This window comes from Petromyzon marinus (genome assembly GCF_048934315.1).
Source record: "Petromyzon marinus isolate PM22_M1 ecotype Great Lakes invasive population chromosome 78 unlocalized genomic scaffold, UKy_Petmar_22M1.pri1.0 chr78_unloc.2, whole genome shotgun sequence".
In the NCBI taxonomy this organism is placed as follows: domain Eukaryota; kingdom Metazoa; phylum Chordata; class Hyperoartia; order Petromyzontiformes; family Petromyzontidae; genus Petromyzon; species Petromyzon marinus.
In genome coordinates, this window is record NW_027422626.1 from 179,642 (window position 1) to 204,990 (window position 25,349).

At 53.5% G+C, this 25,349-nt stretch overlaps 1 protein-coding gene and 1 long non-coding RNA gene across 2 annotated transcripts in view; one reads left to right on the forward strand and one right to left on the reverse strand.

Annotated features, from left to right (window-relative positions):
* Nucleotides 1-25,349, forward strand: part of LOC142908308 (uncharacterized) — a 49,584-nt gene that overhangs the window by 18,366 nt on the left and 5,869 nt on the right. The window contains exon 2 of the long non-coding RNA XR_012931675.1: nt 19,608-19,628. This is a non-coding gene — a long non-coding RNA (uncharacterized LOC142908308). The remainder of the gene's footprint in view (nt 1-19,607; nt 19,629-25,349) is intronic.
* LOC142908303 (uncharacterized) overlaps nt 948-25,349 on the reverse strand; it is a 29,372-nt gene continuing 4,970 nt past the window's right edge. The window contains exons 3-4 of the mRNA XM_076058817.1: nt 10,235-14,025; nt 948-9,985 (exon numbers count right to left, since the gene is read on the reverse strand). The gene's annotated coding sequence lies outside the window, so the exon portion shown is untranslated. The remainder of the gene's footprint in view (nt 9,986-10,234; nt 14,026-25,349) is intronic.

The window sequence follows — 25,349 nt, forward strand, 5'->3', positions numbered from 1 at the left end:
CACACACACAGTGACACACACACACACACACAGTGACACACACACACACAGTGACACACACACACACAGTGACACACACACACACACACAGTGACACACACACACACAGTGACACACACACACACACACAGTGACACACACACAGTGACACACACACACACACAGTGACACACACACACACAGTGACACACACACACACACACAGTGACACACACACACAGTGACACACACACACACAGTGACACACACACAGTGACACACACACACACAGTGACACACACACACACAGTGACACACACACAGTGACACACACAGTGACACACACACAGTGTCACACACACACACAGTGACACACACACGGAGGGTTTGCGCGCAGTTCGAACCGAGAGCGACCGTCTGTATAAATCAAACTCGGTGCTCCTGCTGGGAACGCCTGGGTTTCGCCCACGACCCCTCTCTTTGCTGCTGCTGTTGCTGCTGTTGTTGTTGCGAGCACGCAGGAGACGCGAGGGAGTCTGTAGGAGGCGGCGTGAACACAACAACCCCTCCCCCTTCCTCCTACCCAGCCCACAACTCCTGACGTGAGAACACGAATTCTAGTAGCAACGCAACCGTTTGTAAAAGCGTAACAGAGTTGTTGTTTTTGGGTTTGATCGCGTAAACATATTAAAAGTCTCCTTTGGTTCTTTCGGTCAAGTCACGTAGAATGAGAGTAAAAGAATGAAATGAAATAAAACGAAAAAAATCTCACGACGTTTCGGCCACAACACAAGTAGCCTTCTTCAGGTGAAAGAACAGAACTGTCGTCTCGAAACGTAGTGAGAATTTTATCGTCTTATTTTATTATTTTATTCTCATTCTACGTGGCGGTGACTTTACCAAAAGAACCAAAGACGATGAATCCTTGCAGTCGCAAAAGCTTTAAATCGAAATTTATATTAAATGTGTCGTTAAAACCCGCCACCACCCGACACGGCCAATTGGGGTAAGGTTTGTCGCGTGAACAAAACGTGCCAATTCGTCACTGGTTCTAGCACACGCACAAAAACCAACTTCTGTTATGTACATCGCTCGTGAAACGTTAGGAACCCCCCCGCCCCAAACTACGATACGAACGCAAAGCGTGAAGTAGTCGTTGATGATTCGGGGCTGCTGCCACTTTGATCCAGACTCCACTCCTGATCCTCGCTCCAGACTCCACTCCTGATCCTCGCTCCAGAATCCACTCCACTCCTGATCCTCGCTCCAGAATCCACTCCACTCGTGATCTTCACTCCAGACTCCACTCCACATCCTCGCTCCAGACTCCACTCCTGATCCTCGCTCCAGACTCCACTCCTGATCCTCGCTCCAGACTTCACTCCACTCCTGATCCTCGCTCCAGACTCCACTCCTGATCCTCACTCCAGACTCCACTCCACTCCTGATCCTCGCTCCAGACTCCACTCCTGATCCTCACTCCAGACTCCACTCCTGATCCTCACTCCTGACTCCACTCCTGATCCTCGCTCCAGACTATACTCCAGATCCTCACTCCAGACTCCACTCCTGATCCTCGCTCCAGACTCCACTCCTGATCCTCGCTCCAGATCCTCACTCCAGACTCCACTCCTGATCCTCGCTCCAGACTCCACTCCAGATCCTCGCTCCAGACTCCACTCCTGATCCTCGCTCCAGACTCCACTCCTGATCCTCGCTCCAGACTCCACTCCTGATCCTCGCTCCAGACTCCACTCCTGATCCTCGCTCCAGACTCCACTCCTGAGCCTCGCTCCAGACTCCACTCCTGATCCTCGCGCCACACTCCACTCCAGGTCCTCGCTCCAGGCTCCACTCATGATCCTCGCTCCAGACTCCACTCCTGATCCTCGCTCCAGACTCCACTCCACTCCTGATCCTCGCTCCAGACTCCACTCCTGATCCTCGCTCCAGACTCCACTCCTGATCCTCGCTCCAGACTCCAGACTCCACTCCTGACCCTAGCTCAAGACTCCACTCCGGATCCCTGCTCCAGACTCCACTCCTGATCCTCGCTCCAGACTCCACTCCTGATCCTCGCTCCAGACTCCACTCCTGATCCTCGCTCCAGACTCCAGACTCCACTCCTGACCCTAGCTCAAGACTCCACTCCGGATCCCTGCTCCAGACTCCACTCCTGATCCTCGCTCCAGACTCCACTCCGGATCCCTGCTCCAGACTCCACTCCTGATCCTCGCTCCAGACTATACTGCTGATCCTCACTCCAGACTCCACTCCTGATCCTCGCTCCAGACTCCACTCCTGATCCTCGCTCCAGACTCCACTCCAGATCCTCGCTCCAGACTCCACTCCTGATCCTCGCTCCAGACTCCACTCCACTCCTGATCCTCGCTCCAGACTCCACTCCTGATCCTCACTCCAGACTCCACTCCTGATCCTCACTCCTGACTCCACTCCTGATCCTCGCTCCAGACTATACTCCTGATCCTCACTCCAGATCCTCACTCCATACTCCACTCCTGATCCTCGCTCCAGACTCCACTCCTGATCCTCGCTCCAGACTCCACTCCTGATCCTCGCTCCAGACTCCACTCCTGATCCTCGCTCCAGATCCTCACTCCAGACTCCACTCCTGATCCTCACTCCAGACTCCACTCCACTCCTGATCCTCGCTCCAGACTCCACTCCTGATCCTCGCTCCAGACTCCACTCCTGATCCTCGCTCCAGATCCTCACTCCATACTCCACTCCTGATCCTCGCTCCAGACTCCACTCCTGATCCTCGCTCCAGACTCCACTCCTGATCCTCGCTCCAGACTCCACTCCTGATCCTCGCTCCAGACTCCACTCCTGACCCTCGCTCCAGACTCCACTCCTGATCCTCACTCCAGACTCCACTCCACTCCTGATCCTCGCTCCAGACTCCACTCCTGATCCTCGCTCCAGATCCTCACTCCATACTCCACTCCTGATCCTCCCTCCAGACTCCACTTCTGATCCTCGCTCCAGACTCCACTCCACTCCTGATCCTCGCTCCAGACTCCACTCCTTATCCTCGCTCCAGACTCCACTCCTTATCCTCGCTCCAGACTCCACTCCTGATCCTCGCTCCAGACTCCACTCCTGATCCTCGCTCCAGACTCCACTCCTGATCCTCGCTCCAGGCTCCACTCCTGATCCTCGCTCCAGACTCCACTCCAGATCCTCGCTCCAGACTCCACTCCTGATCATCGCTCCAGACTCCACTCCTGATCCTCGCTCCAGACTCCACTCCTGAGCCTCGCACCAGACTCCACTCCTGATCCTCGCGCCACACTCCACTCCAGGTCCTCGCTCCAGACTCCACTCCTGATCCTCGCTCCAGACTCCACTCCACTCCTGATCCTCGCTCCAGACTCCACTCCTGATCCTCGCTCCAGACTCCACTCCTGATCCTCGCTCCAGACTCCACTCCTGATCCTCACTCCAGATTCCACTCCTGATCCTCACTCCAGACTCCACTCTACTCCTGATCCTCGCTCCAGACTCCACTCCACTCCTGATCCTTGCTCCAGACTCCACAATCCAGATTCCACTTCCAGATCCTCACTCCAGACTCCACTCCTGATCCTCACTCCAGACTCCACTCCAGCTCCTCACTCCAGATTCCACTCCACTCCTGATCCTCACTCCAGACTCCACTCCTGATCCTCGCGCCACACTCCACTCCAGGTCCTCGCTCCAGGCTCCACTCCTGATCCTCGCTCCAGACTCCACTCCAGATCCTCGCTCCAGACTCCACTCCTGATCCTCGCTCCAGACTCCACTCCTGATCCTCGCTCCAGACTCCACTCCTGATCCTCGCTTCAGACTCCACTCCTGATCCTCGCTCCAGACTCCACTCCTGACCCTCGCTCCAGACTCCACTCCTGATCCTCGCGCCACACTCCACTCCAGGTCCTCGCTCCAGACTCCACTCCTGATTCTCGCTCCAGACTCCACTCCACTCCTGATCATCGCTCCAGACTCCACTCCTGATCCTCGCTCCAGACTCCACTCCTGAGCCTCGCTCCAGACTCCACTCCTGATCCTCGCGCCACACTCCACTCCAGGTCCTCGCTCCAGGCTCCACTCCTGATCCTCGCTCCAGACTCCACTCCTGATCCTCGCTCCAGACTCCACTCCACTCCTGATCCTCGCTCCAGACTCCACTCCTGATCCTCGCTCCAGACTCCACTCCTGATCCTCGCTCCAGACTCCAGACTCCACTCCGGATCCCTGCTCCAGACTCCACTCCTGATCCTCGCTCCAGACTCCACTCCTGATCCTCGCTCCAGACTCCACTCCTGATCCTCGCTCCAGACTCCACTCCTGATCCTCGCTCCAGACTCCAGACTCCACTCCTGACCCTAGCTCAAGACTCCACTCCGGATCCCTGCTCCAGACTCCACTCCTGATCCTCGCTCCAGACTCCACTCCGGATCCCTGCTCCAGACTCCACTCCTGATCCTCGCTCCAGACTATACTGCTGATCCTCACTCCAGACTCCACTCCTGATCCTCGCTCCAGATCCTCGCTCCAGACTCCACTCCTGATCCTCGCTCCAGACTCCACTCCTGATCCTCGCTCCAGACTCCACTCCAGATCCTCGCTCCAGACTCCACTCCTGATCCTCGCTCCAGACTCCACTCCTGATCCTCGCTCCAGACTCCACTCCAGATCCTCGCTCCAGACTCCACTCCTGATCCTCGCTCCAGACTCCACTCCTGATCCTCGCTCCAGACTCCACTCCAGATCCTCGCTCCAGACTCCACTCCTGATCCTCGCTCCAGACTCCACTCCTGATCCTCGCTCCAGATCCTCACTCCATACTCCACTCCTGATCCTCCCTCCAGACTCCACTTCTGATCCTCGCTCCAGACTCCACTCCACTCCTGATCCTCGCTCCAGACTCCACTCCTGATCCTCACTCCAGACTCCACTCCACTCCTGATCCTCGCTCCAGACTCCACTCCTTATCCTCGCTCCAGACTCCACTCCTTATCCTCGCTCCAGACTCCACTCCTGATCCTCGCTCCAGACTCCACTCCTGATCCTCGCTCCAGACTCCACTCCTGATCCTCGCTCCAGACTCCACTCCTGATCCTCGCTCCAGACTCCACTCTAGACCCTCGCTCCAGACTCCACTCCTGATCCTCACGCCACACTCCACTCCAGGTCCTCGCTCCAGACTCCACTCCTGATCCTCGCTCCAGACTCCACTCCTGATCATCGCTCCAGACTCCACTCCTGATCCTCGCTCCAGACTCCACTCCTGAGCCTCGCTCCAGACTCCACTCCTGATCCTCGCGCCACACTCCACTCCAGGTCCTCGCTCCAGGCTCCACTCCTGATCCTCGCTCCAGACTCCACTCCTGATCCTCGCTCCAGACTCCACTCCTGATCCTCGCTCCAGACTCCACTCCTGATCCTCGCTCCAGACTCCACTCCTGATCCTCGCTCCAGACTCCACTCCTGACCCTAGCTCAAGACTCCACTCCGGATCCCTGCTCCAGACTCCACTCCTGATCCTCGCTCCAGACTCCACTCCTGATCCTCGCTCCAGACTCCAGACTCCACTCCTGACCCTAGCTCAAGACTCCACTCCGGATCCCTGCTCCAGACTCCACTCCTGATCCTCGCTCCAGACTCCACTCCGGATCCCTGCTCCAGACTCCACTCCTGATCCTCGCTCCAGACTCCACTCCAGATCCTCGCTCCAGACTCCACTCCTGATCCTCGCTCCAGACTCCACTCCTGATCCTCGCTCCAGACTCCACTCCAGATCCTCGCTCCAGACTCCACTCCTGATCCTCGCTCCAGACTCCACTCCTGATCCTCGCTCCAGACTCCACTCCTGATCCTCGCTCCAGATCCTCACTCCATACTCCACTCCTGATCCTCGCTCCAGACTCCACTCCAGATCCTCCCTCCAGACTCCACTTCTGATCCTCGCTCCAGACTCCACTCCACTCCTGATCCTCACTCCAGACTCCACTCCACTCCTGATCCTCGCTCCAGACTCCACTCCTGATCCTCGCTCCAGACTCCACTCAACTCCTGATCCTCGCTCCAGACTCCACTCCTGATCCTCACTCCAGACTCCACTCCACTCCTGATCCTCGCTCCAGACTCCACTCCTGATCCTCGCTCCAGACTCCACTCAACTCCTGATCCTCGCTCCAGACTCCACTCCTGATCCTCACTTCAGACTCCACTCCTGATCCTCGGTCCAGATCCTCGCTCCAGACTCCACTTCTGATTCTCGCTCCAGACTCCACTCCTGATCCTCCCTCCAGACTCCACGCCACTCCTGATCCTCGCTCCAGACTCCACTCCTGGCTTAGGTAAATATGCAGGATAGTCGTAAGAAAACATTGATTTCAATCTTCAGGTCACATGATCTAAACTTCATGCTGTGGTTATTCTCTAACTAGGCTTCAAGTTTTGACTCGTTAAAAACGTTCAAAGTCCTCCTGACAACTTTTCCCCGCGTTTCCAATTACGAAAACTAATCACTCGTTTGGTGAGCAAGGCCGAGGATCGGGCCGGAGACTCGCACGGTTACCTGGGTTGAGAACTCGCCCAGGGACATCTTTCTCAAAGTTGGGGATGGCAGGAACGGATGCCAGCGTGTCCGATTCCCCATCACCACCACCACCACCCGCTCAGCCTTGACAACAAAACACAACCTCCGTGTACACTCGTGGCTACCTAGCAGCACTGCTCATGACCACTGAATAGTAATAATGTTGCCGCTGTGGGTAGCAAGAGACATTGACACTCCCTGATGGACGGTGTTGACGTTGCATCAAGGTTCCGTTGAGTAGCACCGAGGCTGTGTGGAGTTCCAGTAAAGGATTGCGTGGAGGTTAACAGAGACGTCTGCGCTAGGCACAACTGCTGCGGTCCTGTAACATAGAACGTTAGGAGCCCCTCCCCCACCCACCACCCCAGAGCCACAATGGCCAACACTGCACACCGCTTGCTAGCAATGTCACCATCAACGCCCTTTCCTGGCTTAGAGAAATATTCAGGACAGCCATAAGAAAACATTGATTTCAATCTTGAGGTCACATTACGTAAACTTCACGCTGTGGTCATTTGCTAATTAAGTTTCAAGTTTTGCCTCGAATAAAACTTTCACAAAGTACTGCCGACAACTTTTCCCCGCGTGGCCAATCACGAAAACCAAAACGTCAAACTTCAAATAGGCATCCACATCGCTCGTTTGGTGAGCAAGGCTGAGGATCGGGCCGGAGACTCGCACGGTTACCTGGGTTGAGAACTCGCCCTTACATCTTTCTCAAAGTTGGGGGTGGCAGGAACGGATGCCAGCGTGTCCGATTCCCCATCATCATCACCACCACCACCACCTGCTGAGCTTTGACAATGATGAACACAACCTCCATGTTCACACTCGTGGCTACCTAGCAGCACTGCTCATGACCATTGCATAGTAATAATGTTGTTGCTGTGGGTAGCAAGAGACATTGACACTCCCTGATGGACGGTGTTGGAGTTGCATCAAGGTTGCGTTGAGTGGCACCGAGGCTGTGTGGAGTTCCAGTAAGAAGTTGCGTGAAGTTGAACAGAGACGTCTGCGCTAGGCACAACTGCTGGGGTCCTGTAACACAACGTTAGGAGCCCCTCCCCCCACCCCGATACAAACAAATCCTGTAGTAGTAGCAGCGATGCAAATTCAAACGCACGGCCAAAGGAGTTGCGGTGTTACCAGGAGGTCCGCTAACTGCCCGTATCCACCACCGATTCGACCGTTTGCACTTCCTTCCTCTGCACTTGAACCGAGACATCGAGACGCAGACCTGGCTCCCTGTCCTGTCACTGCCTGGGATCTCTGCCCCGTTGGGGCTTCCTTGGTTTGGAGCTGTACCGAGATGTTTGATGTTTGAGCGAGAGTAGACCAGGGAGAGGATTCTGGAAGACAGAACGTTAGAGACCCCCCCCACTCCCCCTGATACAAACACAAGGCCAGTAGTAGCAGTAGCAGTAAGGCAAATGTGAATGTCAAAGTATTTACGGTGTTACCGGGTCCCGTTAACTGCCTGGAATGACCGATGATAGAGGAGCAATTTGCGCTTCCTTCCCTCTTGCTGTCCCCTTGTACGATGTCGCGAGGTTGCTTGGGAGTTGCACAGAGAACGTGTGGAGTTGCACTGAAGTTGCGAGGAGTTGGAGCAAGGTTGAATGAAATTGTTCTGAGGTTACGTGGAGTTGCACGGAGTTGTGTGGAGGAGTTGCAGCGAGGTTGTATGGAAGAGTTGCACTGAGGCCGTGTGAGTTGCAACTGAGGAAGTTGCGTGGAGTTGAACAAAGACGTCTGCGCTAGGCACAACTGCTGGGGTCCTGTAACATAGAACGTTAGGAGCCCCTCCCCCCACCCACCACCCCAGAGCCACAATGGCCAACACTGCACACCGCTCGCTAGCAATGTCACCATCAACGCCCTTTCCTGGCTTAGGGAAATATTCAGAATAGCCGTAAGAAAACATTGATTTCAAGCTTCAGGTCACATTACGTAAACTTCATGCTGTGGTTATTTGCAAATAAAGGTTTCAAGTTTTGCCTCGATTAAAACTTTCACAAAGTCCTCCTGACAACTTTTCCCCGCGTTTCCAATTACGAAAACTAATCGCTCGTTTGGTGAGCAAGGCCGAGGATCGGGCCGGAGACTCGCACGGTTACCTGGTTGAGAACTCGCCCAGACATCTTTCTCAAAGTTGGGGGTGGCAGGAACGGATGCCAGCGTGTCCGATTCCCCATCACCATCACCCGCTCAGCCTTGACAATGATAAACACAACCTCCGTGTTCACACTTGTGGCTACCTAGCAGCACTGCTCATGACCATTTCACAGTAATAATGTTGCTGCTGTGGGTAACAAGAGACATTGACACTCCCTGACGGTGTTGGTTTTCTCAAGCCTCCCCTGTCCAGGACTTGGCTGTGACCACGTGAGAGACTGTTGCTTGGAGGAGCTCTGGCGGGAATGTTCTGAGTCAAGAGACGCTGGATGGTAATTCTAGAAGACAGCGAATTAGAGACCCCCCCCCCCACCCTCCCCCAAGTCCCAGTCCCAAACTTGAAAGCAACGGATGGCACTGGAGCTGCAAGGGGTTGGAGCAAGGTTGAATGAAATTGTTCCGAGGTTACGTGGAGTTGCACCGAGGTTGTGTGGAGTAGTTGCAGCGAGGTTGTGTGGAGTTGTAACTGAGGCCGTGTGGAGTTGCAGAGACCGTGTGGCGTTGCACCGAGGAAGTTGCGGAGTTGAACAGAGACGTCTGTAACAGAACGTTAGGAGCCCCTCACCCCACCCACCACCCCAGAGCCACAATGGCCAACACTGAACACCGCTCGCTAGCAATGTCACCATCAAAGCCCTTTCCTGGCTCAGGGAAATATTCAGGATAGCCGTAAGAAAACATTGATTTCAATCTTCAGGTCACATTACGTAAACTTCATGCTGTGGTTATTCTATAACTAGGCTTCAAGTATTGACTCGTTAAAAAGTTTCAAAGTCCTCCTGACAACTTTTCCACGCGTGGCCAATTACAAAAACTAATCGCTCGTTTGGTGAGCAAGGCCGAGGACCAGGCCGGAGACTCGCAACGTTACCTGGGTTGAGAACTCGCCCAGACATCTTTCTCAAAGTTGGGGGTGGCAGGAACGGATGCCAGCGTGTCCGATTCCCCATCACCGCCACCACCACCCGCTCAGCCTTGACAATAATAAAACACAACCTCCATGATGCTCACGCGTGGCTACAGAGCACGGCTCATTGCCATTGATAATAAAGTATGCTGCTGCTGTGGGTAGCGAGAGACATTGACACTCCCTGATGGACGCTGTTGGTCGTCTCTGGCCTCTCCTGTCCAGGACTGGGTTGTAACAGCGGTAGGGGGTTGCGTGTCTCCCATTCCGCCCATCGCCACCATCGCCCGCTCAGCCTTGACAATGATAAACACGACCTCCGTATGTCCACGTGTGGTCTACACAGCCAAGGCTCACTGCCATTGATAAATAATGTTGCTGTATGGGAAGTACAAGAGTCATTGACACTCCCTGGTGGATGGTAAAGGCTGTATGGCTTCTCCCGCCTTCCACCCAGGGCTGGGTTGGTGTTGTACAGCAGTGCGGCTGCTGGCTCTGTGCATCAGCTTGCGTTTCCGATTCACCACCACCACCACCTGCTGAGCCTTGACAATGATAAACACAACCTCCGTGTTCACACTCGTGGCTACCTAGCGGCACTGTTCATGACCATTGCATAGTAATAATGTTGCTGCTGTGGGTAACAAGAGACATTGACACTCCCTGATGGACGGTGTTGGAGTTGCATCAAGGTTGCGTTGAGTAGCACCGAGGCTGTGTGGAGTTCCAGTAAGGAATTGCAGAGACGTCTGCGCTAGGCACAACTGCTGGGGTCCTGTAACACAGAACGTTAGGAGCCCCTCCCCGCTCCACGATACAAACAAATCCTGTAGTAGCAGCGAGGCAAATTCAAACGCACGGCCAAAGGAGTTGCGGTGTTACCAGGAGGTCCGTTAACTGCCCGTATCCACCGCCGATTCGACCGTTTGCACTTCCTTCCTCTGCACTTGAACCGAGACATCAAAGACGCAGACCTGGCTCCCTGTCCTGTCACTGCCTGGGATCTCTGCCCCGTTGGGGCTTCCTTGGTTTGGAGCTGTACCGAGATGTTGAGATGATGTTCAAAGCGAGTAGGAGAGTAGACCCGGGGAGGATTCTGGAAGACAGAACGTTAGAGTACCCCCCCCCCCCAACTGCCGATACAAACACAACTCTGGTATTAGCTAGGCCAATTAAAACAGACGCCAAAGTATTTCTGGTGTCGCCAGGTACCGGTACAACCGCCTGGAATCGCCGACGGACGCAGACCTTGGGCCTCCTCCTCCGCAAGTAGCCGGGTGGAGGAGTCTGCAGGTTGCAGCGTTAAAGGAACCCCCCCCTCCAACTGCCACAGTCAACAAACTTGAAAGCAACGGATGGCCCAGGAGCTGCGGTTTTACCAGGAGGTCCGTTAACTGCCTGGGTTTTCCCGACGACGCCCCAGACATCCGCACTTCCTTCACGGGACGCATGAGAGGGTTTGTGTGGAGCTCGAAGCGAGAGAGACATCTGTGTAAATCAGACTTGAGCTCTTGCCACTGCCTGGATTCAACGATGATCTCACATTCCCCTCTTTGCTGGCATTGCAAGGACGCAGGAGACGCGAGGGATTCTGGAAGACACGGTGTTAAGAACCCCCCCCCCCCAAATCCGATACGAAAGCAAAGCCTGAAGTAGTCGTTGATAATGCGAATGGCAACGGCGTTTTAACTTTACCAGGTGTCCCGTTAACGGCCTCGATTCTCCCGACGACGCCCCAGACATCTGCACGCCCTCCACTCCGCTTGCAACAACACGAAGCCGCGTGGAGTTGAACCGAGACATCAAAGACGCAGACCTGGCTCCCTGTCCCGTCACTGCCTGGGATCTCTGCCCCGTTGGGGCTTCCTTGGTTTGGAGCTGTACCGAGATGTTTGATGTTTGAGCGAGAGTAGACCAGGGAGAGGATTCTGGAAGACAGAACGTTAGAGACCCCCCCCCACCCTCCCCCTGATACAAACACAAGGCCTGTAGTAGTAGCAGCAAGGCAAATGTGAATGTCAAAGTATTTACGGTGTTACCGGGTCCCGTTAACTGCCTGGAATGGCCGATGATAGAGGAGCAATTTGCGCTTCCTTCCCTCTTGCTGTCCCCTTGTACGATGTCGCGAGGTTGCTTGGGAGTTGCACAGAGAACGCGTGGAGTTGCACTGAAGTTGTGAGGAGTTGGAGCAAGGTTGCGTGAAGGTGTTCTGAGGTTACGTAGAGTTGGACCGAGTTTGTGTGGAGTTGCAGCGAGGTTGCTTGGGAGTTGTAACGAAGGCCGTGTGGAGTTGCACCTGAGGAAGTTGCGTGGAGTTGAACAGAGACGTCTGCGCTAGACACAACTGCTGGGGTCCTGTAACAGAACGTTAGGAGCCCCCCCACCCACCACCCCAGAGCCACAATGGCCAACACTGCACACCGCTCGCTAGCAATGTCACCATCAACGCCCTTTCCTGGCTTAGGGAAATATTCAGGTCACATTACGGAAACTTCATGCTGTGGTCATTTGCAAATAAAGGTTTCAAGTTTTTCCTCGATTAAAACTTTCACAAAGTATTGCCGACATTTCCCCGCGTGGCCAATTACGAAAACTAATTGCTGGTTTGGTGAGTAAGGCCGCGGATCGGGCCGGAGACTCGCACGGTTACCTGGGTTGAGAACTCGCCCAGACATCTTTCTCAAAGTTGGGGGTGGCAGGAACGGATGCCAGCGTGTCCGATTCCCCATCACCACCACCACCACCCCTCAGCCTTGACAATAATAAAACACAACCTCCATGATGCTCACGCGTGGCTACACAGCACGGCTCATTGCCATTGATAATAAAGAATGCTGCTGCTGCTGTGGGTAGCGAGAGACATTGACACTCCCTGATGGACGCTGTTGGTCATCTCTGGCCTCTCCTGTCCAGGACTGGGTTGTAACAGCGGTAGGGGGTTTGCGTTTCTCCCATTCCGCCCATCGCCACCATCACCTGCTCGGCCTTGACAACGATAAACACGACCTCCGTATGTCCACGTGTGGGCATCACAGCCAAGGCTCATTGCCATAGATAAATAATGTTGCCGTGTGGGAAGTACAAGAGTCATTGACACTCCCTGGTGGATGGTAAAGGCCGTACGGCTTCTCCCGCCTTCCACCCAGGGCTGGGTTGGTGTTGTACAGCAGTGCGGCTGCTTGCTCTGTGCATCAGCTTTCGTTTCAGATTCACCACCACCACCTGCTGAGCCTTGACAATGATAAACACAACCTCCGTGTTCACACTCGTGGCTACCTAGCAGCACTGCTCATGACCATAGCATAGTAATGTTACTGCTGTGGGTAGCAAGAGACATTGACACTCCCTGATGGCGTTGAGTAGCAGCGAGGCTGTGTGGAGTTCCAGTAAGGAATTGCGTGGAGTTGAACAGAGACGTCTGCGCTAGGCGCAACTGCTGGGGTCCTGTAACAGAACGTTAGGAGCCCCCCCACCACCCCAAAGGCCAACACTGCACACCACTTGCTAGCAATGTCACCATCAACGCCCTTTCCTGGTTACGCAAATATTTCGGGACAGACGTAAGAAAACATTAATTTCAATCTTCAGGTCACATTACATAAACTTAACGTTGTGGTTTACTATTGAGGTTTCAGATTATGCCACGTTTAAAATTAACAATCTTGCCGACATTTCCCCGCGTGGCCAATTACGAAAACCAAAACGTCAAACAATCCTCAAATAGACATCCACATCACTCGTTTGGTGAGCAAGGCCGAGGATCGGGCTGGAGACTCGCACGGTTACCTGGGTTGAGAACTCGCCCAGAGACATCTTTCTCAAAGTTGGGGGTGGCAGGAACGGATGCCAGCGTGTCCGATTCCCCATCACCACCACCACCACCCGCTCAGCCTTGACAATGATAAAACACAACCTCCATGATGCTCACGCTTGGCTACAGAGCACGGCTTATTGCCATTGATAATAAAGAATGCTGCTGCTGTGGGTGGCGAGAGACATTGACACTCCCTGGTGGACGCTGTTGGTCGTCTCTGGCCTCTCCTGTCCAGGACTGGGTTGTAACAGCGGTAGGGGGTTGCGTTTCTCCCATTCCGCCCATCGCCACCATCACCCGCTCGGCCTTGACAACGATAAACACGACCTCCGTATGTCCACGTGTAGGCATCACAGCCAAGGCTCATTGCCATTGATAAATAATGTTGCCGTGTGGGAAGTACAAGAGTCATTGACACTCCCTGGTGGATGGTAAAGGCCGTACGGCTTCTCCCGCCTTCCACCCAGGGCTGGGTTGGTGTTGTACAGCAGTGCGGCTGCTTGCTCTGTGCATCAGCTTGCGTTTCCGATTCACCACCACCACCTGCTGAGCCTTGAAAATGATAAACACAACCTCCGTGTTCACACTCGTGGCTACCTAGCAGCACTGCTCATGACCATTGCATAGTAATAATGTTGCTGCTGTGGGTAGCAAGAGACATTGACACTCCCTGATGGACGGTGTTGGTGTTCCTCTGGCCCTTCCTGTCCAGGACTGGGTTGTAACAGTGGTAGGAGGCTGCAGACCTGGCTCCCTGTCCTGTCACTGCCTGGGATCTCTGCCCTGTTGAGACTTCCTTGGTTTGGAGCTGTACCGAGATGTTTGATGTTTGAGCGAGAGTAGACCAGGGAGAGGATTCTGGAAGACAGAACGTTAGAGACCCCCCCCCCACTACCCCTGATACAAACAGAAGGCCTGTAGTAGTAGCCACAGCAAGGCAAATGTGAATGTCAAAGTATTTACGGTGTTACCGGGTCCCGTTAACTGCGTGGAATGGCCGATGATAGAGGAGCAATTTGCGCTTCCTTCCCTCTTGCTGTCTCCTTGTACGATGTCGCGAGGTTGCTTGGGAGGTGCACAGAGAACGTGTGGAGTTGCACTGAAGTTGCGAGGAGTTGGAGCAAGGTTGAATGAAATTGTTCTGAGGTTATGTAGAGTTGCACCGAGGTTGTGTGGAGTTGCAACTGAGGCTGTGTGAGTTGCAACTGAGGAAGTTGCGTGGAGTTGAACAGAGACGTCTGCGCTAGGCACAACTGCTGGGGTCCTGTAACATAGAACGTTAGGCGCCCCCCCCCCACCCACCACCCCAGAGCCACAATGGCCAACACTGCACACCGCTTGCTAGCAATGTCACCATCAACGCCCTTTCCAGGCTTAGGGAAATATTCAGGATAGCCCTAAGAAAACATTGATTTCAATCTTCAGGTCACATTACAGAAACTTCATGCTGTGGTCATTTGCAAATAAAGGTTTCAAGTTTTTCCTCGATTAAAACTGTCACAAAGTCCTGCCGACAACATTTCCCCGCGTTTCCAATTACGAAAACTAATTGCTGGTTTGGTAAGGCCGAGGATCGGCCGGAGACTCGCACGGTTACCTGGGTTGAGAAATCGCCCAGACATCTTTCTCAAAGTTGGGGGTGGCAGGAACGGATGCCAGCGTGTCCGATTCCCCATCACCACCACCACCCGCTCAGCCTTGACAATAATAAAACACAACCTCCGTGATGCTCACGCGTGGCTACAGAGCACGGCTCATTGCCATTGATAATAATGAATGCTGCTGCTGTGGGTAGCGAGAGACATTGACACTCCCTGATGGACGCTGTTGGTCGTCTCTGGCCTCTCCTGTCCAGGACTGGGTTGTAACAGCGGTAGGGGGTTGCGTTTCTCCCATTCCGCCCATCGCCACCATCGTCCGCTCAGCCTTGACAACGATAAACACGACCTCCGTATGTCCACGTGTGGGCTACGCAGCCAAGGCTCACTGCCATTAATAATGTTGGCGTGTGGGAAGTACAAGAGTCATTGACACTCCCTGGTGGATGGTGTTGACGTTGCATCAAGGTTGCGTTGAGTAGCACCGAGGCTGTGTGGAGTTCCAGTAAGGAATTGCGTGGAGTTGAACAGAGACGTCTGCGCTAGGCACAACTGCTGGGGTCCTGTAACACAGAACGTTAGGAGCCCCCCCCCTCCCCGATACAAACAAATCCTGTAGTAGCATCAGCGAGGCAAATTCAAACGCACGGCCAAAGGAGTTGCGGTTTTACCAGGAGGTCCGTTAACTGCCTGGGTTTTCCCGACGACGCCCCAGACGTCCGCACTTCCTTTACGGGACGCACGAGAGGGTTTGCGTGGAGCTCGAAGCGAGAGAGACGTCTGTGTAAATCAGACTTGAGCTCTTGCCACTGCCTGGATTCACCGATGATCTCTCTTCCCCCTCTTTGCTGGCGTCGTGAGGACGCAGGAGACGCGAGGGATTCTGGAAGACACGGTGTTAAGACGACCCCCCCCTCCCCAACTCCGATAGGAACGCAAAGCCTGAAGTAGTCGTTGATAATGCGAATGTCAACGGCGTTTTAACTTTACCAGGTGTCCCGTTAACGGCCTGGATTCTCCCGACGACGCCCCAGACATCTGCACGCCCTCCACTCCGCTTGCACAAACACGAAGCCGCGTGGAGTTGAACCGAGACATCAAAGACGTAGACCTGGCTCCCTGTCCCGTCACTGCCTGGGATCTCTGCCCCGTTGGGGCTTCCTTGGTTTGGAGCTGTACCGAGATGTTTGATGTTTGAGCGAGAGTAGACCAGGGAGAGGAATCTGGACGACAACGTTAGAGATCCCCCCCCCACTCCCCCTGATACAAACACAATTCCTGTAGTAGTAGCAGCAAGGCAAATGTGAATGTCAAAGTATTTACGGTGTTACCGGGTCCCGTTAACTGCCTGGAATGGCCAATGATAGAGGAGCAATTTGCGCTTCCTTCCCTCTTGCTGTCCCCTTGTACGATGTCGCGAGGTTGCTTGGGAGTTGCACAGAGAACGTGTGGAGTTGCACTGAAGTTGCGAGGAGTTGGAGCAAGGTTGCGTGAAGGTGTTCTGAGGTTACGTAGAGTTGCACCGAGGTAACGTAGAGTTGCACCGAGGTTGTGTAGAGGAGTTGCAGCGAGGTTGTGTGGAGTTGTAACTGAGGCCGGGTGGAGTTGCACTGAAGTTGCACTGAAGTTGCGAGGAGTTGGAGCAAGGTTGCGTGAAGGTATTCTTAAGTTACGTAAAGTTGCAACGAGGTTGTATGGAAGAGTTGCACTGAGGCCGTGTGAGTTGCAACTGAGGAAGTTGCGTGGAGTTGAACAGAGACGTCTGCGCTAGGCACAACTGCTGGGGTCCTGTAACAGAACGTTAGGAGCCCCCCCCCACCACCCCAAAGGCCAACACTGCACACCGCTTGCTAGCAAAGTCACCATCAACGCCCTTTCCTGGTTACGCAACTATTCAGGACAGCCATAAGAAAACATTAATTTCAATCTTCAGGTCACATTACTTAAACTTAACGTTGTGGTTTCAGATTATGCCACGTTTAAAACTTTAACAGTCTTGCCGACAACTTTTCCCCGCGTGGCCAATTACATAAACCAAAACGTCAACGAACCTCAACTAGACATCCACATCGCTCGTTTGGTGAGCAAGGCCGAGGATCGGGCCGGAGACTCGCACGGTTACCTGGGTTGAGAACTCGCCCAGAGACATCTTTCTCAAAGTTGGGGGTGGCAGGAACGGATGCCAGCGTGTCCGATTCCCCATCACCACCACCCGCTCAGCCTTGACAATAATAAAACACAACCTCCATGATGCTCACGCGTGGCTACAGAGCACGGCTCATTGCCATTGATAATAAAGAATGCTGCTGCTGTGGGTAGCGAGAGACATTGACACTCCCTGATGGACGCTGTTGGTCGTCTCTGGCCTCTCCTGTCCAGGACTGGGTTGTAACAGCGGTAGGGGGTTGCGTTTCTCCCATTCCGCCCATCGCCACCATCGCCCGCTCGGCCTTGACAATGATAAACACGACCTCCGTGTTCACACTCGTGGCTACCTAGCAGCACTGCTCATGACCATTGCATAGTAATGTTGCTGTTGTGGGTAACAAGAGACATTGACACTCCCTGATGGACGGTGTTGACGTTGCATCAAGGCTGCGTTGAGTAGCACCGAGGCCGTGTGGAGTTCCAGTAAGGAATTGCGTGGAGTTGAACAGAGACGTCTGCGCTAGGCACAACTGCTGGGGTCCTGTAACACAGAACGTTAGGAGCCCCTCCCCCCTCCCCGATACAAACAAATCCTGTAGTAGTAGCAGCAGCGAGGCAAATTCAAAGGAGTTGCGGTGTTACCAGGAGGTCCGCTAACTGCCCGTATCCACCGCCGATTCGACCGTTTGCACTTCCTTCCTCTGCACTTGAATCGAGACATCAAAGACGCAGACCTGGCTCCCTGTCCCGTCACTGCCTGGGATCTCTGCCCCGTTGGGGCTTCCTTGGTTTGGAGCTGTACCGAGATGTTGAGATGATGTTCAAAGCGAGTAGGAGAGTAGACCCGGGGAGGATTCTGGAAGACAGAACGTTAGAGTACCCCCCCCCCCGCCTACTGCCGATACAAACACAACTCTGGTAGTAGCTAGGCCAGGCATGGGCAAAGTACGGCCCGTTGGGCTTTTAAATCCGGTCCGTCGAACTTGTCCAAATGATTATTAAATTCAATTTTACCTTTCTCCTGTAATGCCGCCATTTCCCCATTACATGGCGTTGTTTTCATGATGTTTGATCAGTCACGTTACGACATGTTTGTGTTGTTCATGTTCGTGCAATTTGTTAAATTACATTGCAAATTAATGCTTTGCTAACCTGTTAAAAGGCCAAATCCTTTCATGTAATGATTTTTACACGTGATTTATATTAGGTAACACAAACACTCGATCCATCTGTTCCTGGCCCCACCCCTCGGTCAAATTCTAGAACCCATTGTGACCCGTGAGTTAAAAAACTTGCCCACCCCTGAGCTAGGCCAATTAAAACAGACGCCAAAGTATTTGTGGTGTCGCCAGGTACCGGTACAAACGCCTGGAATCGCCGACGGACGCAGACCTTGGGCCTCCTCCACGAGTAGACGGGTGGAGGAGTCTGCAGGTTGCAGCGTTAAAGGAACCCCCCCTCCCCCAACTGCCACAGTCAACAAACTTGAAAGCAACGGATGGCCCAGGAGCTGCGGTTTTACCAGGAGGTCCGTTAACTGCCTGGGTTTTCCCGACGACGCCCCAGACATCCGCACTTCCTTCACGGGACGCACGAGAGGGTTTGCGTTGAGCTCGAAGCGAGAGAGACGTCTGTGTAAATCAGACTTTAGCTCTTGCCACTGCCTGGATTCACCGATGAGCTCTCTTCCCCCTCTTTGCTGGCGTCGCGAGGACGCAGAAGACGCGAGGGATTCTGGAAGACACGGTGTTAAGACGACCCCCCCCTCCCCAACTCCGATACGAACGCAAAGCCTGAAGTAGTCGTTGATAATGCGAAAGGCAACGGCGTTTTAACTTTACCAGGTGTCCCGTTAACGGCCTGGATTCTCCCGATGACGCCCCAGACATCTGCACGCCCTCCACTCCGCGTGTACAACACGAAGCTGCCTGGAGTTGAACCGAGACATCAAAGACGCAGACCTGGCTCCCTGTCCCGTCACTGCCTGGGATCTCTGCCCCGTTGGGGCTTCCTTGGTTTGGAGCTGTACCGAGATGTTTGATGTTTGAGCGAGAGTAGACCAGGGAGAGGATTCTGGAAGACAGAACGTTAGAGACCCCCCCCCCACTCCCCCCGATACAAACACAAGGCCTGTAGCAGTAGTAGCAAGGCAAATGTGAATGTCAAAGTATTTACGGTGTTACCGGGTCCTGTTAACTGCCTGGAATGGCCGATGATAGAGGAGCAATTTGCGCTTCCTTCCCTCTTGCTGTCCCCTTGTACGATGTCGCGAGGTTGCTTGGGAGTTGCACAGAGAACGCGTGGAGTTGCATTGAAGTTGCGAGGAGTTGGAGCAAGGTTGAATGAAATTGTTCTGGGGTTACGTAGAGTTGCACCGAGGTTACGTTGAGTTGCACCGAGGTTGTGTGGAGGAGTTGCAACTGAGGCCGTGTGGAGTTGCACTGAGGAAGTTGCGTGGAGTTGAACAGAGACGTCTGCGCTAGGCACAACTGCTAGGGTCCTGTAACATAGAACGTTAGGAGCCCCTCCCCCCACCCACCACCCCAGAGCCACAATGGCCAACACTGCACACCACTTGCTAGCAATGTCACCATCAACGCCCTGTCGTGGCTTAGGGAAATATTCAGGAGAGTCGTAAGAAAACATTGATTTCATCTTCAGGTCACGTGACGTAAACTTCACGCTGTGGTTATTTGCAAATAAAGGTTTCAAGTTTTGCCTCGATTAAAACTTTCACAAAGTCCTCCTGACAACTTTTCCCCGCGTGTTCAATTATGAACGCCAAAAGTTCAATTTACCAAACCTCGGTCTAACACCTCGCACGCTTTCGCGACCACGATGATTCACGGTGAAGGTGTTTTTGTGTCAGATCGCGTTATTTATAAATGTGTCGCAACCCTCCACCACCCGACACGGCCAATCAGTAAAAAGATGTGTCACGTTGACAAGAGACAAAATAGTTCACCACTTTAGCCCACCGGTGTATTGCAGAGTGGATCCACAACATTTACAAAATCTGGGTAGCGTGACGTTTCGCTGCAAATCACATCCGGCACCTTCGGGCAAACTTGCCAGAATAGTGAAACAGTCCACCTGCGTCTGGTCTTAAATAGCGCAGGATGACCGTGCCATCGTTGTTGAACCCCATCAGGATTCTAGATCAGAGGCGGGGGTCTATGCAATCAAGTAATATATCAGTAAATCAGCCGCTTAGCATGCGACTCACCTGTAAGTAATTGCAAAGTGTGTTATGAATTACTTAATAATACGCTTCCATATTCTTTGGGTCTTTCGATAAAGTCACGTGGCTTTACCGAATGACCCAAAGAATATTAATTCCTGTAGTCACGAAAGCTTCAAGGTCGAGATTTAAGACGCTTCCAGGCTGCGCCGAGTCTGTTATTCTCCAACTAATCTTGGCCAGTAATAATTAGTTCCGCGTAACACTTCAACGGTATCAAAATCAATTGAATCTCCTTGATGGCAAGCGAGCTCAGCCACTGCCGACAGCTGCGTTTGGGAGACTTTAATGTTCCTTTGGTGTTCAAGTAGACATCCACATCGCTCGTTTGGTGAGCAAGGCCGAGGATCGGGCCGGAGACTCGCACAGTTACCTGGGTTGAGAACTCGCCCAGAGACATCTTTCTCAAAGTTGGGGGTGGCAGGAACGGATGCCAGCGTGTCCGATTCCCCATCACCACCACCACCCGCTCAGCCTTGACAATAATAAAACACAACCTCCGTGATGCTCACGCGTGGCTACACAGCACGGCTCATTGCCATTGATAATAAAGAATGCTGCTGCTGTAGGTAGCGAGAGACATTGACACTCCGTGATTGACGCTATTGGTCGTCTCTGGCCTCTCCTGTCCGGGACTGGGTTGTAAGAGCGGTAGCGGGTTGCGTTTGTCCCATTCCGCCCATCGCCACCACCACTTGCTGAGCATTGACAATGATAAACACGACATCCGTGTTCACACTCGTGGCTACCTAGCAGCACTGCTCATGACCATTGCATAGTAATAATGTTGTTGTTGTGGGTAACAAGAGACATTGACACTCCCTGATGGACGGTGTTGACGTTGCATCAAGGTTGCGTTGAGTAGCACCGAGGCTGTGTGGAGTTCCAGTAAGGAATTGCAGAGACGTCTGCGCTAGGCATAACTGCTGGGGTCCTGTAACACAGAACGTTAGGAGCCCCTCCCCCCTCACCGATACAAACAAATCCTGTAGTAGTAGCAGCAGCGAGGCAAATTCAAACGCACGGCCAAAGGAGTTGCGGTGTTACCAGGAGGTCCGCTAACTGCCCGTATCCACCGCCGATTCCACCGTTTGCACTTCCTTCCTCTGCACTTGAACCGAGACATCAAAGACGCAGACCTGGCTCCCTGTCCCGTCACTGCCTGGGATCTCTGCCCCGTTGGGGTTCCAACCCAAGAGACATCTGCGTGAGGCAGACTTGGGGCTCCTGTAACCGCCCTGGGTTCACCGATGATCTCTCTCTCCCCCTTTGCTGCTGCTGTTGTTGTTGCCCAGCACCTCCGACTCACGACAAACGAACACAAATCACGGATAAAAACGCGACGTTTGTAAAAGAAGCGTTGGATTCGTGCCAGAGGATTTATTCGGTTTTTACCGGGTGCCCCAGACACCGGCCCCTGATTCTCCGACGACGACGCAGCCCAGACACCGGCGCACGACGGACACACACACAGTGACACACACACACACAGTGACACACACACAGTGACACACACACAGTGACACACACACACAGTGACACACACACACACAGTGACACACACACACACAGTGACACACACACACAGTGACACACACACACAGTGACACACACACAGTGACACACACAGTGACACACACACACAGTGACACACACACACAGTGACACACACACACACACAGTGACACACACAGTGACACACACACGCCACACACACACAGTGACACACACACACAGTGACACACACACAGTGACACACAGTGACACACACACAGTGACACACACACAGTGACACACACACAGTTACACACACACACAGTGACACACACACACAGTGACACACACACAGTGACACACACACACACAGTGACACACACACACACAGTGACACACACACACAGTGACACACACACACAGTGACACACACACAGTGACACACACACACGCCGCACACACGGAGGGTTTGCGCGCAGTTCGAACCGAGAGCGACCGTCTGTGTAAATCATCAAACTCGGTGCTCCTGCTGGGAACGCCTGGGTTTCGCCCACGACCCCTCTCTTTGCTGCTGCTGCTGTTGTTGTTGTTGCGAGCACGCAGGAGACGCGAGGGAGTCTGTAGGAGGCGGCGTGAACACAACAACCCCTCCCCCTTCCTCATACCCAGCCCACAACTCCTGACGTGAGAACACGAATTCTAGTAGCAATGCAACCGTTTGTAAACGCGTAACAGAGTTACTCATTGGTTTTTTCCGTAAAGTCACGTGTGTATAAATACCATGAAATTATATTCAAATAAAATAAATCAATCACGATGTTTCGACCGCAACACAAGCGATCTTCATCAGGTGTAAAAAAAACAAATAGCACACAGGGTGACATCAACGCAGCACATGGAGAGCGTTAAACTGCACGGAGGTAAAAACAACTCTATGTGCTGCGTTGATGTCACCCTGTGTGCTATTTGTTTTTTTACACCTGATGAAGATCGCTTGTGTTGCGGTCGAAACGTCGTGATTTATTTATTTTATTTTAATATAATTTTATGGTATTTCTACATACGTGACTTTACCGAAATAAACAATGAGTAATTTATGCAGTCACGAAAGCTTTAATTATATTGTAACAGAGATGTTGTTTTTGGGTTTGATCGCCGAAATATATTAAATGTGTCGTTAAAACCCGCCACCACCCGACACGGCCAATTGGGGTAAGGTTTGTCGCGTGAACAAAACGTGCCAATTCGTCACTGGTTCCAGCACACGCACAAAAACCAACTTCTGTTATGTACATCGCTCGTGAAACGTTAGGAACCCCCCCGCCCCAAACTACGATACGAACGCAAAGCCTGAAGTAGTCGTTGATGATTCGGGGCTGCTGCCACTTTGATCCAGACTCCACTCCTGATCCTCGCTCCAGACTCCACTCCTGATCCTCGCTCCAGACTCCACTCCTGATCCTCGCTCCAGACTCCACTCCTGATCCTCGCTCCAGACTCCACTCCTGATCCTCACTCCAGACTGCACTCCACTCCTGATCCTCGCTCCAGACTCCACTCCTGATCCTCGCTCCAGACTCCACTCCACTCCTGATCCTCACTCCAGACTGCACTCCACGCCTGATCCTCACTCCAGACTGCACTCCACTCCTGATTCTCGCTCCAGACTCCACTCCTGATCCTCGCTCCAGACTCCACTCCACTCCTGATGCTCGCTCCAGACTCCACTCCTGATGCTCGCTCCAGACTCCACTCCTGATCCTCGCTCCAGACTCCACTCCTGATCCTCGCTCCAGACTCCACTCCTGATCCTCGCTCCAGACTCCACTCCTGATCCTCGCTCCAGACTCCACTCCAGATCCTCGCTCCAGACTCCACTCCTGATCCTCGCTCCAGACTCCACTCCTGATCCTCGCTCCAGACTCCACTCCAGATCCTCGCTCCAGACTCCACTCCAGATCCTCGCTCCAGACTCCACTCCAGATCCTCGCTCCAGACTCCAGAATCCACTCCTGACCCTAGCTCAAGAATCCACTCCACTCCTGATCCTCGCTCCAGACTCCACTCCTGATGCTCGCTCCAGACTCCACTCCTGATCCTCGCTCCAGATCCTCACTCCAGACTCCACTCCTGATCCTCGCTCCAGATCCTCACTCCAGACTCCACTCCTGATCCTTCCTCCAGACTCCACTCCACTCCTGATCCTCGCTCCATACTCCACTCCTGATCCTCGCTCCAGACTCCACTCCTGATCCTCACTCCAGAATCCACTCCACTCCTGATCCTCGCTCCAGACTCCACTCCTGATCCTCGCTCCAGACTCCACTCCTGATCCTCGCTCCAGACTCCACTCCACTCCTGATGCTCGCTCCAGACTCCACTCCTGATGCTCGCTCCAGACTCCACTCCTGATCCTCGCTCCAGACTCCACTCCTGATCCTCGCTCCAGACTCCACTCCTGATCCTCGCTCCAGACTCCACTCCTGATCCTCGCTCCAGACTCCACTCCAGATCCTCGCTCCAGACTCCACTCCTGATCCTCGCTCCAGACTCCACTCCTGATCCTCGCTCCAGACTCCACTCCAGATCCTCGCTCCAGACTCCACTCCAGATCCTCGCTCCAGACTCCACTCCAGATCCTCGCTCCAGACTCCAGAATCCACTCCTGACCCTAGCTCAAGAATCCACTCCACTCCTGATCCTCGCTCCAGACTCCACTCCTGATGCTCGCTCCAGACTCCACTCCTGATCCTCGCTCCAGATCCTCACTCCAGACTCCACTCCTGATCCTCGCTCCAGATCCTCACTCCAGACTCCACTCCTGATCCTCCCTCCAGACTCCACTCCACTCCTGATCCTCGCTCCATACTCCACTCCTGATCCTCGCTCCAGACTCCACTCCTGATCCTCACTCCAGAATCCACTCCACTCCTGATCCTCGCTCCAGACTCCACTCCTGATCCTCGCTCCAGACTCCACTCCTGATCCTCGCTCCAGACTCCACTCCACTCCTGATCCTCGCTCCAGACTCCACTCCTGGCTTAGGTAAATATGCAGGATAGTCGTAAGAAAACATTGATTTCAATCTTCAGGTCACATGATCTAAACTTCATGCTGTGGTTATTCTCTAACTAGGCTTCAAGTTTTGACTCGTTAAAAACTTTCAAAGTCCTCCTGACAACTTTTCCCCGCGTTTCCAATTACGAAAACTAATCACTCGTTTGGTGAGCAAGGCCGAGGATCGGGCCGGAGACTCGCACGGTTACCTGGGTTGAGAACTCGCCCAGACATCTTTCTCAAAGTTGGGGGTGGCAGGAACGGATGCCAGCGTGTCCGATTCCCCATCACCACCACCACCCGCTCAGCCTTGACAATAATAAAACACA